Source organism: Suricata suricatta, chromosome X (assembly GCF_006229205.1).
Source record: "Suricata suricatta isolate VVHF042 chromosome X, meerkat_22Aug2017_6uvM2_HiC, whole genome shotgun sequence".
Lineage (NCBI taxonomy): Eukaryota > Metazoa > Chordata > Mammalia > Carnivora > Herpestidae > Suricata > Suricata suricatta.
Window position 1 is genome coordinate 47,708,631 of NC_043717.1, and position 15,055 is coordinate 47,723,685.

General features: G+C 40.5%; 1 protein-coding gene across 8 annotated transcripts in view; it reads left to right on the forward strand.

Annotated features, from left to right (window-relative positions):
• Nucleotides 1–15,055, forward strand: part of HEPH (hephaestin) — a 129,578-nt gene that overhangs the window by 13,295 nt on the left and 101,228 nt on the right. The window lies entirely within an intron of this gene.

A 15,055-nucleotide genomic window follows, 5' to 3' on the forward strand; every position in this document is an offset into this window, starting at 1 on the left:
GAGGAGGCTATTTCCTGCTTTCTCCTCTGGGATTTTTATGGTTTCTATTCTCACATTCAGGTCCTTCATCTATTTTGAGTTTATTTTTGTGAATGGTGTAAGAAAGTGGTCTAGTTTCCTTCTTCTCCATGTAGCTGTCCAGCTCTCCCAACATCATCTTTGAAGAGGGTGTCTTTTTTCCATTGGATACTCTGTCCTGTTTTGTCAAAGAATAATTGGCCATACACTTGTGGGTCCAGTTCTGTGCTCTTTATTGTATTCCATTGGTCCATGTGTCTGTTTTTGTGCCAATACCATACTATCTGGATGATGACAGCTTTGTCATAGAGGCTAAAGTCTGGGATTGTGATGCCTCCCATTTTGGTTTTCTTCTTCAATAATCCTTTGGATATTTGGGGTTTTTTGTAGTTCCATACAAATTTTAAGATAGTTTGTTCTAGCTTTGAGAAGAATGCTGGTGCAAGTTTGATGGGGATTTCATAGAATGTATAAATTGCTTTGGGTAATAATGACATTTTAACAATGTTTATTCTTCCTATCCACGAGCCCGGAATGTTTTTCTATTTCTTTGTGTCTTCTTCAATTTCCTTCATAAGTCCTCTATAGGTTTCAGTATACAGGTCATTTACATCTTTAGTTAGGTTTATTCCTAAGTATTTTGTGATTTTCGTGCAATTGTGAATGGGATCTGTTTCTTGATTTCTCTTTCTTTTGCTTCATTTTTGGCATATAAGAATGCAACTGATTTATGTACATTGATTTTGTACCCTGCAACATTACTGAATTCATTGATCAGTTCTAGAAGGCTTCTGGTGGAGTCAGTCGGGTTTTCCATGTAGAGTATCATGTAATCTGCGAAATGTGAAAGATTGACTTCTTCTTTGCTGATTCTGATGCCTTTTATTGTCTGATTTCTGATGTTAGGACTCCCAGCACTATGTTAAAAACAGTGGTGTGAGTGGATATCCCTGTTGTGTCCATGATTTCAGGGGGAAAGCTCTCAGTTTTTCATAATTGAGGATAACATTGGCTGTGGGCTTTCCATAAAAGGCTTTTATGATGTTTAAGTAAGTTCCATCTATCCTGACGTTCTCGAGTGTTTTTATTAAGAAGGGATGTTGTATTTTGTCAAATGCTTTTTCTACATCTATCGACAGTATCATATGTTTTTTTTTCTTTTGTTAATGTGATGTATCACACTGATGGGTTTGTGAATTTTGAACCAGCCTTGTAACCCAGGAATAAATCTCATTGATCATAAAGGATAGTTCTTTTTATATGCTGTTGAATTCGATTTGCTGGTATCTTGCTGAGTATTTTTGCATCTGTATTCATTAAGGATATTGGCCTGTAGTTCTCTTTTTTCGTTGGGTCCTTGCCTGGCTTAGCAATCAGAGTCATATGTGCTTTGTAGAATGAGTCTGGTAGTCTCCTTCCATTTCTATTTTTTGGAATAACTTGGGAAGGATTGGCTTTAACTTTGCTTTAAACGTCTGGTAGAATTCCCGTGGAATCCATCTGGTCCTGGGCTTTTATTCGTTGGGAGATTTTTGATAACTGATTCGATTTCATCACTGGTTATGGGTATGTTCAGATTTTCTATCTCTTCCCATTTGAATTTTGGTAGTGGATGTGTGTTTAGGAATTTGTCCATTTCTTCTACATCGTCCAGTTTCCTGGCATATAATTTTTCATAGTAATCTCTGATGATTGCTTGTACTTCTGAGGGATCTGTTGTAATAGATCCATTTTCCTTCATGATTTTGTGTATTTGAGTGTTCTCCCTTTTCTTTGTGAGGAGCCTACCTAGACGTTTATCAATTTTGTGTATTTTTTTTAAACACCAACTCTTGGTTTCTTTGATCTGTTCAATTGTTTTTGTGGCTTCTATCTTGTTTAATTCTACCCTGATCTTTATTAGTTCTCTTATTTTGCTGGGTTTGGGGTGTTCTTGCTTCTCCCTTTCGAGTTTCCTTAGGTGCTCTGTTAGGATTTGAGTTAGTGCTTTTTCTAGTTTCTTGAAATAGGCCTAATTGCAATGACCTTTCCTCTTAGAACTGCCATTGCTGCGCCCCAGAGAGTTTGGATTGTTGTATTTTCATTTTCATTTGTTTCTATTTATTTTTTAATTTCCTCTCTTATTGTCTGGTTCGCCCAATCATTCTTCAGTAGGGTGGTTTTTAACCTGCACATTTTGTAGGTTTTCCAGACTTCTTCCTGTGGTTGATTTCAAGTTTCATAGCATTGTGATCTGAAAGTGTGAATAGTATGATCTCAATTATTTTGTGTTTATGGAGGGCTGTTTTATGACCCAGTATATGATCAATCTTGGAGAATGTGCCATGTGCACTCAGGAAGAAAGTGAATTCCCTAGCTTCAGGATGTGGAGTTCTAAATATATCTATTAATTCCATCTGCTCAGTGTGCCATTCAGGTCCATTGTTTCTTTAGTGGTTTATTTGTCTAGTTTACCTATCCATTGTTGTAAATGGAGTATTAAAATCCCCTTCAATTAGCACATTCTTATCAAGAAGATTGCTTCTGTTTGTGATTAGTTGTTTTATGTATTTGTCAGCTCCCGAATTTAGCACATAGATGTTTATAATTGTTAGATCTTCCTGATGGAGGGACCCTGTAATTATTATATAATGTCCTTCTTCATCTTTTGTTACTGCCTTTATTTTAAGTCCAGTTCGTCCTATATGAGTATGGCCACTCCAGCTTTCTTTTGGCGTTCAGTCACATGGTGATATTTTTCCATCCCCTACTTTCAATCTTAAGGTGTCTTCAGGTCTAAGGTGAGTCTCTTGTAGACAGCAAATAGATACATTTCATTTTAAAATCCATTCTGCTACCCTCTGTCGTTTGACTGGAGCATTCAGTCCATTTACATTCAGTGTTATTATTGAAAAATGTGGGTTTAGATTCATTGTGTTCTCTGTAGGGTTCATGTTTGTATTAATGTCTCTGGTGTCTTATATACCTTGCTACCTTTCTCTCTTAGAGTAGATCTAACATTTCTGTTTTTTTTAACTCTAGGAAGTAGCTTTATTATTGTTGCAGAATACAGAGTTAATATGTAAAAATCAATTACAATGCTATACACTAGCAAAAAACAATTGAGAAAGAAAATTAAATCATTTATTACAGCAGCAAAACATTAAATACATACGCATAAATCTATCAAAAGATATGCAAGATCTCTGTACTGAAAGCTAGAAAACATTGCTAAGAGCTACTAAAGACATAACTAAAGATATAGAGATACCATGTTCTTGGATTGGAGACTCAATATTGTCAAGATGTCAGTTTTTCCCATATTGATCTTGGATTCGATATAATCCCATTCAAAAACCCAGGAGGGTAATTGAAAATTATTATGAAAGTGAAAAGAATCCAGAATACTCATAAGAATTTTGAAAAAGAACAAAACTTGATATTTGTAGCATTTGCTTTAGAACTTTAAAGTAATCAAGATACAGTGGTATTGGCATAAGGATAAACAAATGGTCAATGTAGCAGAGTAGAGTCCAGAAATAGATGTACAAAATACGGTCAGTTAATTATTTTTTAGTTTTTTTAAATAGTTTATTGTCAAATTGGTTTCCATACAACACCCCGTGCTCTTCCCCATAAGTGCCCTCCACCATCACCACCATCACTTTTCCCACCTCCCCCTTCCCCTTAAACCCTCAGTTAATTTTCAGCATTCAATAGTCTCTCAAGTTTTGCGTCCCTCTCTCTCCCCAACTCTCTTTCCCTCTTCCACCAGCTCTGGTCCTCCATTAGGTTTCTCCTGTTTTCCTCTTAGACCTATGAGTGCAAACATATGGTTTCTGTCCTTCTCTGCCTGACTTATTTCACTTAGCATGACACACTCGAGGTCCATCCACTTTCCTACAAATGGCCATATTTCATTCTTTCTCATTGTCTTATAGTACTCCATTGTGTATATATACCACATCTTCTTGATCCACTTGTCAGGTGATGGATATTTAGGCTCCTTCCATGTTTTGGCTATTGTTGACATTGCTGCTATGAACATTGGGGTACATGTGCTCCTATGCATCAGCATTTCTGTCTCTCTTGGGTAAATCCCTAGCAGTGCTATTGCTGGGTCATAAGGGAGTTCTATGGATAGGTTTTTGAGGAACCTCCACACTGGTTTCCAGAGCGGCTGCACCAGTTTACATTGCCACCAACAGTGTAGGAGGGTGCCCATCTCTCCACACCCTCGCCAGCATCTATAGTCCCTTTATTTGTTCATTTTAGCCACTCTGACTGGCCTGAGGTGGTATCTCATTGTGGTTTTGATTTGTGTTTCCCTGATGATGAGTGATGTTGAGCATCGTTTTATGTGTCTGTAGGCCATCTGGATGTCCTCTTTGGAGAACTGTCTGTTCATGTCTTCGGCCCATTTCTTCACTGGATTATTTGTTTTGTGGGTGTTAAGTTTGGTGAGTTCTCTGTAGATTTTAGGTACTAGCCCTTTAACTGATATGTCATTTGCAACTATCTTTTCCCATTCTGTCGGTTGCCTATTAGTTTTCTTGACTGTTTCCTTTGCAGCGCAGAAGCTGCTTATCTTGATGAGGTCCCAAGAGTTCAGTTTTACTTTCATTTCCCTTGCCTTTGGGAATGTGTTGAGTAGGAAATTGCTGCAGTGGAGGTCTAGGAGGTTTTTTTCCTACTTTCTCCTTGAGGGTTTTGATGGTTTCCTGCCTCACATTCAGGTCCCTCAGCCATTTTGAGTTTATTTTTGTGTATTGTGTAAGAAAGTGATCTAGTTTCATTCTTCTGCATGTTGCTGTCCAGTTCTCCCAGCACCACCTGCTAAAGAGGAAGTCTTTTTTTCCATCGGATACTCTTTCCTGCTTTGTCAAAAATTAGTTGTCCATACATTTGTGGGCCCAGTTCTGGGTTCTCTATTTTATTCCATGGGTCTTTGTGTCTGTTTATTGTGCTAATACCATACTGTCTTGATGATGACACCTTTGTCATAGAGGCTAAAGTCTGGGATTGTGATCCCTCCCATTTTGGTTTTCTTCTTCAACATAACTTTGGCTATTCGGGTTTTTTTGTGATTCCATACGAATTTGAGGATAGTTTGTTCTGGCTTTGAGAAGAATGTTGGTGCAATTTTGATGGGGATTACATTGAATGTGTAGATTGCTTTGGGTAGTAATGACATTTTCACAATGTTTATTCTTCCGATCCATGAACAGTGAATGTTTTTCCATTTCTTGGTGTCTTCTTCAATCTCTTTCATACGTTTTCTATAGTTTTTATCATATAGGTCTCTTACATCCTTGGTTAGGTTTACTCCTAGGTATTTTATGGCTTTTTGTGCAATCGTGAATGGGACCATTTTCTTGATTTCTCTTTCGGTTGCTTCATTTTTGGTGTATAGGAATGCAACTGATTTCTGTACATTGATTTTGTATCCTGCAACTTTACTGAATTCATTGATCAGTTATAGAAGGCTTCTGGCGGAGTCTGCCGGGTTTTCCACATAGAGTATCATGTCATCTGTGAAAAGTGAACGTTTGACTTCTTCTTTGCCAGTTTTGATGATTTGTATTTCCTTTTGTTGTCTGATTGCTGATGCTAGGACTTCCCGTTCTCAATTATACAGCAGTTGTGTGAGTGGACACCTCTGTCGTGTTCCTGATCTCAGGGGGAAAGCTCTCAGTTTTTCCCCATTGAAGATCATATTGGCTGTGGGCTTTTCAAAAACTGCTTTTATAATGTTTAGGTAAGTTCCTTCTATTCTGACTTTCTCAAGGGGTTTTAATAAGAAAGGGTGCTGTATTTTGTCAAATGCTTTTTCTGCATCTATCGATAGGATCATATGGTTTTTTCCCCTTCTTTTGTTAATGTGATGGATCATATTGATGGATTTGCGAATATTGGACCAGCCCTGTAACCCAGAAATGAATCCCTCTTGATCATGATGGATAATTCTTTTTTATATGCTGTTGAGTTCAATTTGCTAGTATCTTGTTGAATATTTTTGCATCTGTATTCATTAAGGATATTGGTCTGTAGCTCTCTTTTTTGGCTGGGTCTCTGTCTGGTTTGAGTATCAAGATGATGCTGGCTTCATAGAAAGAGTTTGGAAGCTTTCCTTCTATTTCTATTTTTTGGAATAGTTTGAGAAGAATGGGTATTAGCTTTACTTTAAATGTCTGGTAGAATTCCCCTGGGAAGCCATCTGGCCCTGGGCTCTTATTCATTGGGAGGTATTTGATAACGGATTTGATTTCTTCACTGATTATTGGTCTTTTCATACTTTCTATCTCTTCCCGTTTGAATTTTGGCAGTGCATGTGCATTTAGAAATTTGTCCGTTTCTTCTGTGTTGTCCAGTTTGTTGGCATATAATTTTTCATAGTAATCTCTGATGATTGCTTGTATTTCTAGGGGATTGGTTGTAAGAGATCCTTTTTCATTCATGATTTTGTCTATCTGGGTGCTCTCTCTTTTCTTTCTGAGGAGTCTGGCTAGAGGTTTATCGATTTTGTTTATTTTTTCAAAGAACCAACTCTTGGTTTCATTGATCTGCTCGACTGTTCTTTTGGATTCTATATTGTTGATTTCTGCCCTGATCTTTGTTATGTGTTTTCTTCTGCTGCGTTTGGGGTGCTTTTGCTCCTTCCCTTCTAGTTCCAGTAGGTGCTCTGTTAAAGTTTGAATTTGCGCTTTTTCTAGTTTGTTGAGTTTGGCCTGGATTGCAATATATTTTTGTCTTAAGACTGCCTTTGCTGCATCCCAGAGAGTTTGGATTGTTGTATTTTCATATTCGATGGTTTCCATATATCTTTTAATTTCTTTTCTACATGTCTGATTAACCCTGTCATTCTCTTGTAGGGTGGTTTTTAACCTCCTTATTTTTGGAGGTTTTCCAGACTTTTTCCTGTGGTTAAGTTCAAGTTTCATTCCATTGTGATCTGAAAGTGTGCATGGTATGATCTCTATTCGTTTATACTTATGCAGGGCTGTTTTATGCCCCAGTATGTTATCATTCTTGGAGAATGTGCCATGTGCACTCGAAAAGAAGGTGAATTTCCTTGCTTCAGGATGCAGAGTTATAAAGATATCTATCAGTTCCATTTGTTCCAATGTGTTGTTCAGGTCCATTGTTTCCTTAGTGATTTTCTGTCTGGTTGATTATCCCTTGCTGTCAGTGGAATATGAAAGTCCCCTGCAATTAGCACATTTTTGGCAATAACATTGTTTTTTCCTGTGATTAATCGTTTTATGTATTTGGGTGCTCCCAAATTTGGCACATAGATATTTATAATTGCTAGCTCTTCCTGATGGAGAGATCCTGTAATTATTATTAAATGACCTTCTTCATCTCTTGTTACTGCCTTTACTTTAATGTCCAGTTTGTCTGATATAAATATGGCTACTCCAGCTTTCTTTTGGCTTCCAGTCTCATGGTAGATATTTCTCCATCCCTTTACTTTCAACCTGAAGGTGTCTTCTGGTCGAAAATGCATCCCTTGTAGACAGCAAATAGATCTGTTTTGCTTTTTTATCGATTCTTCTACCCTGTGTCGTTTGGTTGGAGCATTCAGTCCATTTACATTCAGTGCCATTATTGAAAAATGTGGGTTTAGAGTCATTGTGTTCTCCATAGAATTCATGATTTTAGTGGTGTCTCTGGCACCTTGTATTCTTTGCAACATTTCCCTCATAGAGTCCCTCTTAGGATTTCTTGTAGGGCTGGTTTGGTGCTCATGAATTCTCTCAGTTTTTGTTTCTTTGGGAACACTTTTATCTCTCTTTCTATTTTGAATGACAGGCTTGCCGGATAAAGGATTCTTGGCTGCAAGTTTTTTCTGTTCATCACATTGAAGATTTCCTGCCATTCCTTCCTGGCCTGCCACGTTTCATTAGATAGGTCCGTTACCACTCTGATAGGTTTCCCTTTGTATGTGAGGGCCCTTTTCTCCCTAGCTGCTTTCAGAATTCTCTCTTTACCTTTATATTTTGCCAGTTTCACTATGATATGTCGTGCTGAAGTCCGACTCAAGTTACATCTTAAGGGGGTTCTTTGTGCCTCTTGAATTTGAATGTCTATCTCTTTTCCCAGATCTGGGAAATTCGCAGTTATAATTTGGTCTAGTATCCCTTCAGGACCTTTCTATCTTTGTCTTCAGGAATTCCTATGATAAGGATGTTGTTCCGTTTGATTATATCACTCAGGTCTCAAATTCTCCTTTCCTGCTCCTGGATCAATTTCTCTTTTTTTTCATCTTCCTCTTTTGCTATAACTATATCTTCTAATTCACCTATTCTTCTCTCTGCCTTGTTAATACTTGAGGTGGCTGCCTCCAGTTTGTTATTCACCTCATCTATAGCCTTTTTTAACTCATCACACCTATTTTCAAAGCGTCTAGTTTGTCTCTTTGCTTCTTTGATGCTTTTTTTCAACCACAGCGATTAATTTTATGACAAGTTTTTTAAATTCTTGATCTGGTATGTTGTCTAGCTTTGCCTTCAGCCGTTCTTTGGCTATGACTTCCTCCTGGAGGTTCTTTAGGGGACAGTTCCTTTGTTTTGTCATTTTTGCTAGTTTTCTGTCTCTTTTCACCTTCAGAAAGCTCGTTGTGCACAGTGCACCTATTAATATTTCTATGTTAAAGGAGGCTTATTGACTGTCCAGGGCCTGCCATTTCAGGAAATATTCTTTTAATGGTGTCTCTCAGTTTCTCTTGTTGTGGCTTTGAATTTTTTATTTCCTGGCACAGCAATATTTGGGACTCACTGTCATGCACACTTTGGCTTATTTCTTAGTGTATCCCTAAGAAGGAAAACAGACAGACAAACACAGAGGGAACAGTAACACACAAACACACAGAGAAATCAAGCAAACAAACACATTAAAAGGGGGAAATAAAAGGAAGAAAATGGAGAGGAAAGAGACAAAAAGAAGAGAAGAAGAAAAGAAGAAAAAAAATAAAGGGGGTCAGACAACAAAGGACAGTGGACAGTCTAAACGTGTATGACCAGTTGAGGGGAGAGGTAGGGATGAGATATAGGAGAATATATCTGGATTGCAAGAAGGTAAAAAAAAAAAAAGGAGAAAGGAAAAAGGAAAATAAGAAGTAAAAATTTTGAAAAATTTAAGTAAAAAAAGTAATAATAATAATAAATACATACTGAAAAAGAACAGAAGAAAAAAATAAGGAAATAAAGAAAAATAGAAAAAATATTTAAAAAAACCCCAGCAGCTCCCTGTCGTTGATAGGCATGGTTTGGTGTGGTAGGTCTTGGGAACTGCTCTCAGAGGCTCTGCCTTGGTGTCTGCAGAGATTAGATAGGCGGCACACCAAGCTCCGCTGAACCACGCACTGTAGGCCACTCTAATGAGTCCAATCTCTTTGTGCCGCGGTTGAGCCAAGTTGTATTTTTCAGGCCCACCTCCGTTCAAAGTTCCAGTCCATGCATTTTTATGCTACCACAGATGAGATGTATTTGCTTTGGTGGCTGGCTTCTTAGGGGGAGGAATCCGTTTTTCATGGCTCAGGCAGGGATTTTGGTTGCCTCTGCCTGATGCAAGTTGTGCAGCAGGATGTGAAGTGTGCACCATCACAGACCCAGCCCCCAGCCGGGATCCTGATCCCGTTGGGGCAGGAATGAGTGCGCAGCTGTTGCTGGAGGCTCCGGGAGCTGCTGGAAATGAGCTGGTACGTCCTGCAGCCTGAGTGCATACCCAGGCCTCCAGTGCTGCCAACTCCCTGCTGGAATCGTGGAGAGGTGGGGGCTATCCTTTCCCTGTTGGCACCTGGGATTCAGGATTCGCACAGCCAATCCTGGGGGCGAGATGCACCATCAAAATGAGGTGTGTACTCCCACTCCCAAATCCGAGGTCAAAGTGAGCACCCCCGAACCTACCGCTGCCTTTGGCAGCTGACTCCCCACCGAGATGGCTCAAGACTGGAAGGTGTTCTTTCCCTTGCGCCACCTGGGTTTGGGATTTGGGCTACCCAGAAGTTATCTATGGAGTGAGATTCTCTCTCTATGCGTGGTTAAGCGTTCTTTACCTCTTCCCCAGAGACAGTGCTATGAGCATGTTCAGTCTCTCTGTCTCTTTCCTTTGTCTCTTGGGCTCTGCACGCTTGCCCCGAGTTGGGCTGGGGCTCCCACCTCCCCTGCCCATCTCAGGCTGGCCCGTTTTCTAATCTCCCCAGTTCACACTCACTCACTCAGGTATCCTTGAAGTTCTTTTCTTTCTGGAGTCCGTATTTTCTCATTCTGCTCTTGCAGATGAGTGCAATGTCCTTCTTAGTTCGATAGATGGGGCAGACGAAGTTTACAGAGCTCCCTTCCTCTCCGCCACCTTGGCTCCTGCCCCCAATCTAAGATTTCTTGTAGGGTGGTTTGGTGGTGATGAATTCTCTCAATTTTTGTTTATTTGGGAACACCTTTATGTCTCCTATTTTGAATGACAGGCTCGCTGGATAAAGAATTCTTGGTTGCATATTTTTCCTGTTCCTCACATTGAAACTTTCCTGCCATTGCTTTCTATCCTGCCAAGTTTCAGTAGATAGGTCTGTAACCACTCTGATAGGTTTCTCTTTTTATGTTAGGGCCCCTTTATCCCTAGATGTTTTCATTATTCTCTTTTTATCTTTATATTTTGCCAGTTTCACTATGATATGTCACGCTGAAGGTCCATTCCCATTATGTCTTCGGGAATTTCTGTATGCCTCTTGAATTTCAATGTCTTTCTCTTTCCTCATATTGGGGAACTTTCATGTATAATTTGGTCCAGAACCCCTTCAGGACTTCTGTCTCTATCTTCCTCTTCAGGAACATGATACAAACATTGTTCCTTTTGATGTTATCCCTCAGGTCTCTGATTCTCCTTTCATGCTCCTGTATCAATTTATCCCTCCTTTTCTTGGCTTCCTCTTTTGCTATAACTGTGTCTTCTAAATCACCTATTCTCCTCTCTGCTTCTTCAATCTGTACAGTGGTAGTTTCCATTTTATTATTCACCTCATTTATAGTCTTTTTAAACTCTTCACAACTTTTTTGAAGGTCCCTAATCTGTGTATCAATTGCTTCTCTGATAGTTTTTTCAAGCCCAGCTATTAATTTTATGACAATTGTTCTAAATTCTTGTTCGGGTAAGTTGTTTATGTCCGTTTTGAGCAGTTCTGTAGCTGTGATTTCTTCTTGGCGTTTCTTTAGAGGAGAGTTCTTTCGTTTTGTCACTTTGGCTAGCTTTCTGTGTCTTGTCAGTTTTATAAGCTTGTTCTGCACTGTGAGCCTATTAGTGTTTCTCTGCTAAAGGAGACTCTTTGACTCTCTAGGGCTGTTGAATCAGAAGAATTTTTTTAATGGTGTCTCTCAGTTTCTCTTGTTATTCCTCTGATTAATTTATTTCCCTACTCAGTGATCTTTGGGACTTTCCACTATGTGTGCTTTGGCTTGTTTCTTGAGGTAGCCCTGAAAAGGAAAACAGACAGACAAACACACAGGGAACACTAGCACACAAATGCACTGGCAGAACAAGTAAAGAAGCAATCCAAGGGAGGAATGAAAAAAAAAAGAAACAGGAAAGAACAGAGAGGACTGGAAAGGAAAAATAAAGCAGGCGGGGGGGGGGGACAGTGACAGCCAGAGATAAAGGACAGTCTGAGAGCTTAAAACCTGTGGAGGGGGTACTAGCCCTTTATCTGATATGCCATTTGCCACTATCTTTTCCCATTCTGTCGGTTGCCTTTTAGTTTTTTTTTGATTGTTTCCTTTGCCTTGCAGAAGCTTTTTATCTTGATGAGGTCACAACAGTTCATTTTTGTTCTTGATTCCCTTGCCTCTGGGGATGTGTCAAGGAAAATTTGCTGCGATTGAGGTCTAGAAGCCTATTTCCTGCTTTTTCCTCAAGGGTTTTGATGGTTTCCTGTCTCACATTCAGATCCTTTATCCATTTTGAGTTTATTTTTGTGAATGGTGTCAGGAAGTGGTCTAATTTCATTTTTCTACATGTTGCTGTCCAGCTCTCCCAACACCACCTGTTGAAGAGGCTGTCTTTTTTTCCATTGGAAACTCTTTCCTGCTTTGTCAAAGATTAATTGGCCATATCCTTGTGGGTCTAGTTCTGGGTTCTCTATTCTATTCCATTGGTCCATGTGTCTGTTTTTGTGCCAATACCATACTGTCTTGATGATGGCTGCTTTATAGTAGAGGCTAAAGTCTAGGATTGTGATGCCCCCCATTTTGGTTTTCTTCTTCAATATGACTTTGGCTATTCGGGTTTTTTTGTGGTTCCATACAAATTTTAAAATACACAAGAAGCTCACTAAACTCCATACACGAAAAATGAATGATCCAGTGAAGAAATGGGCAGAAGACCTGAATAGACACTTCTCCAAATAAGACATCCAGATGGCCAACAGGCACATGAAACGATGCTCAGCGTCACTCATTATCAGGGAAATTCAAATCAAAACAACACTGAGATACCACCTCACACTGATCAGAGTCGCTAAAATGAACAAATCAAGAGACTATAGATGCTGGTGAGGATGTGGAGAGACAGGCACCCTTCTACACTGTTGGTGGGAATGTAAACTGGTGCAGCAGCTCTGGAAAACAGTGTGGAGGATCCTCAAAAACTATTGATAGAACTCCCCTATGACCCTGCAATAGCACTGCTAGAGATTTACCCAGGGGATACAGAAGTGCTGATGCATAGGAGCACATGTACCCCAATGTTCATAGCGGCACTTTCTACAATAGCCAAATCATGGGAAGAGCCTAAATGTCCATCACCTGATGAATGGATCAAGAAGATGTGGTATATATATATACCAATGGAGTGCTATATGGCAATGAGGAAGAATGAACTATGGCCATTTGTAGCAAAGTGGATGGACCTCGAGGGTGTCATTCTAAGTGAAATAAGTCAGGCAGAGAAAGATAGATACCATATGTTCGCATTCATAGGTCTAACAGGAGAGTACTGGCAGGGGACCATGGGGAGAGGAGGGGGTAAATAGAGCGGGGGAGAGTGAGGGACACAGATCAAGGGAGACTACTGAATACTGAAAATGAACCATGGACTGAAGGAGAAGGGGGATGGCGGGAGGGGGGTGATGGTCATGGTGGGGGCACTTGTGGGGAGAAGCACTGGGTGTTATATGGAAACCAATTTGACAATAAACCATTAAAAAAAAACACCTGTGGAGGGGGGAGATAAGGGTGAGATTAAGGAACAACTATCTGGATGGTAAGAGTTGATGTAAGCACAGCAGTGGCTAAATGTTGATTTTTCCCAGACTCCAGGGTCAAAGGGAGAAAAGAAGGAAATAGGAAAATAGAAAAGAGAAAACAGGGGAAAACATTAAAAAATAGAAATATTTAGAAAAAGGGGAAAAAACCACTTTAAAATAATAAGCAGAAACACATTAACTCTCCAGCACAAATGGATGTGGTTTGGTGTAGGTAGGTTGTGTCTCAGTAGCTGCTCTCTGAGGCCCTGCCATGGTGGATGCTGGGATAAGAAGAATGGTGATGCCCCGATACCCCCTCAGACCATGTGTTGCCAGCCACTCTTTAATGTCCAACCTCCTTGTGCCTTGAGTGGGTCTAATCATTACTGTTTTTTAACTTTTGCCCTGTTTCTAAGTCCTTGCCCAGGCACTCAATATTGCCACCACAGTTAAAATCTCCTACAGGTGGGTGGCTTTCTGACCAGGATTGAGTAGGGGGATTATGAAGTCGGTTTTTTCCCCTGGCTCCGCCTGAAGTTGGTGAGCTGCCTGTCCCAAAGGAGAACAAGCCCACTGAGGGGGATGGATTTCTCTCCCTGTGCTCAGTGGCTCTCAGTCCTGGATGAGGTCTCCCCTCTCCAGGGGTTATGCTATCAGTGATTCAGTCTCTATTTCTCTTCCCCTGGTCTCTCTGCTGCCTAGACCAGTGGTGCTGTGTGCTGCTCTGAAGGTTTTTGGGCCTCTGGACACAGGGCTGCCCATGCACGCGGCTCCCCACAGATCTGTATGCCTCTGGACACACAGCTGCCCCAAGAGTGTGGCTCCCCATATATCTGTCCACTTCTGGACTCACAGCCACCCCATCTGCACGGCTGTTTGTGGAACTGTGCGACTGTGGACACACAGCTTTCTGCAGGCCCAGCGCCAAGCCTCTGGGCGCTTTGTCTCCCTGCTCTGCTTTGGGCTCACGCTTCCCTCCCCCAGAGTCTCTGGTCCCAGTTCGCACTCACTCACTCAGGCAACCATGAGACTGCTGTTGATAAGGGGTCTGTGCACATACCTCCGTTCTTGGAGATCAGAAAGCTGTGGCTTTTAATTCTTCTCTGTTTGATAATTGCAGGCGGATGGAGGTAATGGGGCAGTTTATTTCTCTGTCATCTTGCAGCTCCCTCTGTTTCACATGACTTTTAATTCTCATAATCATATGAGGATTGAAGGAGGTAACATATGTAAATGTAACATAAAGTAGTGTTTATACATTATCACTATTACCTCAATGTAAATTCTTCCACATTTGAAGATACTATTTAGAATTCAAACTTTACTGGAGCACTTTGGTGACTCAGTCAGTTAAGCATCCAACTTTCGCTCAAGTCATGAGCTACCAGTTTGTGAGTTTGAGCCCTGTGTCAGGCTCTGTGCTGACAGCTCAGAGCCTGCAGCCTGCTTCAGATTCTGTGTCTCCCTCTCTGTCTCTTTGCCCCTCCCCAACTCATGCACATGCAAATTCTCTCTCTCAAGAATAAATATTTATTTAGAATTCAAATTTTCTTGACATTCCCAAGTCTGAAGCTTCATCTCTATGTACAGAAATCTTCTATTATTTTGGGAGCTTCCCAGTTTACATGTAATTTACCCCCCCTTTTCTTTTTTTCTTTTTTAAAAATGTGATGCTCCCTCTCTCCCCAACTCTCTCTCCCTCCTCCGCTCTCCCTGGTTCTCCATTAGGTCTCTCTTGTTTTCCTGCTAGACCTATGAGTGCAAACATATGGTTTCTGTCCTTCTCTGCCTGGCTTACTTCACTCAGCATGACACCCTCAAGGT